The following is a 5282-nucleotide window of genomic DNA, read 5'->3' on the forward strand; positions in this document are numbered from 1 at the left end:
AATCATTTGTCCTTGGTCATTAGTTATTGTGACTCTTTGGGTGAATCCTTTATCCTAGTTAATTACTCATTGTGATGCGTATACGTAGCGGAAGACTTAATTGTTTTGTTTTTGAGTTTTTGTTGTGCAAAAGATAAAGGATATTTGTTTCGATTCCTTGAGAAGAGATCGAAAACAATGGGATATTTGGTATCACTAGACCTATAGTGATAACAATGGGGAATTACTCGAAACGCGTCAAGCAACTCAATCTCAAATCATGGAGCACGTCCTTAGTTTAAGGCAAGATTCGAAAGCCTCGACTCTTTGGAGGAAGATTGAAACCACCAAGTTTCTCTCTCTAAAATGTTTTTACTTCAACTTTGATGATTACAAATGAGGGAGGCTAGGTCCTTTTATAGGAAGAAGTCCTTGGCCTCCAAGCAAAACATTAAATGCTAGTTGTAAGTTCTAGGATGATTAGATGCATAGAACTTACTACCTAGACTTTTTGTCAAATTTTATTCAAATGATGTTGAAAAATGCAAAAATAAAAACTAGGATTCTTCTCCCTTGGTGCCGCCACATTCGTCCCTCTCTCCCTTTGTTCCCATTTGATTTTCTTTTGTTCCCACACGGCATCAAGGGGTATGCGGATCTCGAGCTTCAACCGCGCATAATACCTCTCTTTTACGTAAACCCATCCAATTTTCATGCATAAAAAATGTGTTATTTGGGCCTGGTTTTGATTGGTGCTCTATGTCGAGCACAACTTCCTCCATGGGGTCCATATCCGCGTCATCTCCTCCTTCTTGAAAAGGAATTGCCCTCAATTCCTTGATTCCATCGTCGTCAATGTAAGGAGATAGATCCCCGACGTTGAAAGTGGCGTGTACCCCATACTCTCCGGGCAACTCGATCTTGTATGCGTTGTCGCCTACCTTTGATATTACCTTGTAGGGACCTTCTGCTCGCGGCATGAGTTTGTTCTTGCGTTTGTTCGGAAAACGCTCCTTCCTTAAGTGTAACCACACGAGGTCTCCTTATTTGAAGGATCTTGGGTGGCGGGTTTTGTTTGCCTTGCGCTTGTACATTTCATTAATTTTCTCAATTCTTGCCCTGACTTGATCATGTAGTTTGATCATTGATTTTAATTTGGTTTCCGCATCCTTGTGTATGATTTCATCCTTGGGTAGGGGAATGAGGTCTAGTGGTAAATACGGGTTTATACCATATACGACCTCAAATGGGGAGTGCCTTGTCGCGTAAGTTGGGGAGCGGTTATAAGCGAACTCAGCGTGCGCGAGTTTCAAATCCCAATCTTTCTGAGTTTTGCTCACCAGACTTCGCAGCATTGTTCCCAGAGTGCGATTCGTGACCTCTGTTTGTCCGTCCGTCTGGGGGTGATGAGAAGTACTGAACAAAAGCTTGGTTCCCACCCTTTTCCATAACGTTTTCCAGAAGTAGCTTAGGAATTTGGAATCTCGATCGGAAACGATTGTTCTTGGGATCCCGTGGAGTCGTAAGACTTCCCGAAAATACAAGTCCGCCACATTGCTGGCGTCATCAGTTTTGTGACAGGCGATAAAATGGGCCATCTTTGAGAATCGATCGACCACTACCATGATCGCATCTTTGCCTCTCTGTGTTCGCGGTAATGCCACGATGAAATCCATGGATATATCTTCCCAAGGTCGGCACGGGATAGGCAATGATACATACTCCCCGGGTTGGAATTTGCTTTTGGCCATGTGACATGTGATGCATTTTCGCACTATCGCTTGCACGTCTCCTTGCAACTGTGGCCAATAAAAATGTTCCTTGAGGATATCCACAGTTTTGTTTACTCCAAAATGTCCCCCAAGTCCACCTCCGTGGGCTTCTCGAATAAGGAGTTCTCGGATCGGGAGTTTCGGGACACAAAGTCTGTTTCCTTTGAAAAGAAAACCGTCTTGCGTAAGGAATTCTTCATGAGCCCCGTTTTCGCAAATCTTGAAGATTTCCCCAAAGTCGGGATCGTTCTCGTAGGATTCCTTTAGTGCTTCGAATCCCAGTAATCGGATATCGAGCACCGTCAATAATGAGTATCGGCGCGAGAGAGCATCGGCCACCACGTTACTTTTGCCAGTCTTGTATTTGGAGGAGAAATGGAAAGATTGCAAAAATTCCACCCACTTGGCATGCCTTGAGTTCAACTTTTGTTGCCCATTGATATGTTTCAAGGATTCGTGGTCCGAGTGCAGGATGAAATGGCTTGGTCGGAGATAGTGACTCCAATGTTGTAGGGCCCTTACGATCGCATAGAATTCCTTGTCGTAAGTCGAGTAATTGAGCCTGGCCCCGTTCGGTTTTCTCGAGAGAAGTAAGCGATGGGTCGCTTTCCTTGCACTAACACGGCTCCAATTCCAACACCGCTTGCGTCACATTCGACTTCGAACGGGCGGGTGAAATCTGGGAGTGCCAACAATGGTGCCTCACAAAGTTTTTGGATAATCGTCTCGAATGACTTTTGAGCAACTGGAGTCCATACGAAAGTTCCTTTCTTTGTACATTCAGTGATGGGGCTAGCGATGGTGCTAAAATCCCGAATGAATCTTCGATAGAATGAAGCAAGTCCGTGAAAGGATCGGACTTCCGTGACAGTCTTGGGAATAGGCCATGACTTGATTGCCTCAATCTTGGATTGGTCGACGGAAACCCCTTCTTTAGAAACCTTGTATCCAAGAAATATAACGCTCTCGACTAAGAACGAGCACTTCTCCTTCTTTCCATAGAGTTGTTGCTCCCGAAGTGTGTTGAACACCTTACGAAGATGTTGGAAGTGATCATCCTTGCTCCGACTGTAGATCAAGATATCGTCCAAATAAACGACTACGAATATGCCTATGAAAGGCTTGAGTACCTCGTTCATGAGCCGCATAAAGGTACTTGGAGCATTTGTCAAGCCGAAGGGCATAACCGTCCATTCGTATAATCCATGCTTAGTTTTAAACGCAGTTTTCCACTCGTCCCCTTCTCTCATCCGAATTTGGTGATAACCACTCCTCAAATCCACTTTAGAGAAGATCTCGGCTCCATGTAACTCATCGAGCATATCATCAAGCCTCGGAATTGGAAACCGATACTTGATAGTGATGTTGTTCACGGCTCGGCTATCGATGCACATTCGCCACGTTCCATCCTTCTTTGGAACAAGTAGTGTAGGAACGGCACATGGGCTCATGCTCTCGCGCACATAGCCTCGTTCCATTAACTCTTCGATTTGACGTTGTAACTCCTTGGTCTCCATCGGGTTGCACCGATAGGCTGCTTTGTTTGGTAAAGGAGCTCCAGGCAGGAGGTCGATTTGGTGTTCGATCCCACGAATAGGTGGTAACCCAGCGGGTAACTCTTCGGGGAAAACATCCTTGAATTCTTCCAGGAGCGAGATTAATCGTCCATCCTTGCTTTCATTGCTAGGCGTTTCATTGACCACCATTAGGTAAACCTGTTTACCATTGACAATGGCCTCGTCCACTTCTTTCTCACTAGCGAGCATGGTCATGCTAGTAGTCGTTCTACGTTTGGCACTCATAGAACGTACTTCACCTGGCGCCATTGGTTTAAGGACAATTCTTTTTCCCTTACTTACCAACTCGTACTCGTTGCTTCGACCGCGATGCACCACATCCCGGTCATATTGCCAAGGTCGTCCTAATAGGACATGACATGCATCCATTGGTACAACATCGCATAGGATGTCGTCGTTGTAAGATCCCATGGTCAGCGTTACCTTTACTTGCTTAGTGATTTTCACTTTATTCTCGTCATCGAGCCAATGCAGGGCGTAAGGTTTTGGGTGAGGTGTCGTGGGTAGTTTCAATTTCTCCACCATCTCCTTTGAGGCGACGTTGGTGCAACTGCCTCCGTCAATGATTAGGCTACACCATTTGTCCTTCACTTGGCATTTGGTGTGGAATATTTGACTTCGCTGCTCCGGTTCAAGGGGCGATGTTTGAGCTTGCAGGGCTCGGAGAACCAAATTGCAATCATAGCTAGGAGCGACGTAATCTTCGGCGTTCCCGGCGGGTGCCTCTTCCTCATCTCCTTCTAAATTAAAAATACCCTTAGTTCTTTCCTCTTCTTCGAACAGTTCATCACGACATTTCACGGCCTCTCTTAGTGTGATGGTTCGCTGACTCGGGCACGCATTTTTGAAATGTCCAAACCCTTGACATTTAAAACACCGAATCTGCGTGGAGTTATTCTCCTTTGAGGCGGGTGGTTTGCTAGCAGCACTGGGGGTAGGAGTCATCTTGGGATCGGTGGTGTTCCCCGTTGTGCTTGTCCTTGAGTTGTTCTCATTTTTCCAAGTCCGGCTATTCTCATCATAGGTGGTTGCCACCTTCGTCTTTCCTTGCGCCTCCACTTTGAGACACATACTACACAAGGTATCGAAATCTGAGTAATTCTGTAACTCGACAACATGGGCGATGTTGCGGTTTAGACCTCGTAGGAATCGTGCCATCCTTATGTCCTCATCTTCCACCAAGTCTCCCATTAAGGCCAGATTCTCAAATTCGTTGATGTACTCTAGGACACTCAGCCTTCCTTGGGCAAGATCGGTGATCTTACGATAGGTCGTGAGCCTATGCGTTGCGGGGACATATCTCTTCCGTAATTTTAGTTTAAGCACGTGCCATGATGTTATCTTTGCTTTTCCGGCTCGAGCCCTCCTGGTCTTAAGGCTTTCATACCAAAATGAAGCCCCATTTCTTAACTTCAAAATAGCGTACTTGCAGCACTGTTCATCATCGAGACCCTTAAAATCAAACATCCGGTCTATTTGTCTTTCCCATTCAAGATAAGTCTCGGGATCCGTGCCTCCTGTGAACTCGGGTAGTTCACTCATTTTGAACTCGTCAATGACTCGTTCACGTCTAGGATGCCATTTGGGATCGTGTTCTTGTAAATTCTTTAAGGCCTTTTGAAGATCCTTGAGAAAGTTTGGATCGTCGAAGTTCATGTTTGGTGATTGGGGTTTTGTGTTTTCGAAAAGAAGGAAGTTTTTTTTTTTTTTTTTTTGTCAGTGAACAGTACCGTGAACAGTGATTTTCGTTTTTTTTTTTTTTTTTTTTTTTTTTTTTTTTTTTTTTTTGTGTTCAATTCGTGCCTTCAAGATCCAATCGATTAAACCTCAACTTCCTTGCCGAGTTTAATCTTTGAACACCAAGCGCGTTGGATATTCAACTATCAACGGATTGGGACCTCCTTAGGACCGTCTTGATTTTTTTGGGGTGATCAAGAGCCGAAGCTCTGATACC

General features: G+C 44.9%; 1 pseudogene; it reads right to left on the reverse strand.

Moving 5' to 3' along the window:
- Positions 1-581: 581 nt before the first annotated feature.
- On the reverse strand, positions 582-5036 carry LOC141638897 (uncharacterized; annotated as a pseudogene).
- Between the last annotated feature and the right edge of the window lie 246 nt (positions 5037-5282).

Source organism: Silene latifolia, unplaced genomic scaffold (assembly GCF_048544455.1).
Source record: "Silene latifolia isolate original U9 population unplaced genomic scaffold, ASM4854445v1 scaffold_223, whole genome shotgun sequence".
Taxonomy (NCBI): domain Eukaryota; kingdom Viridiplantae; phylum Streptophyta; class Magnoliopsida; order Caryophyllales; family Caryophyllaceae; genus Silene; species Silene latifolia.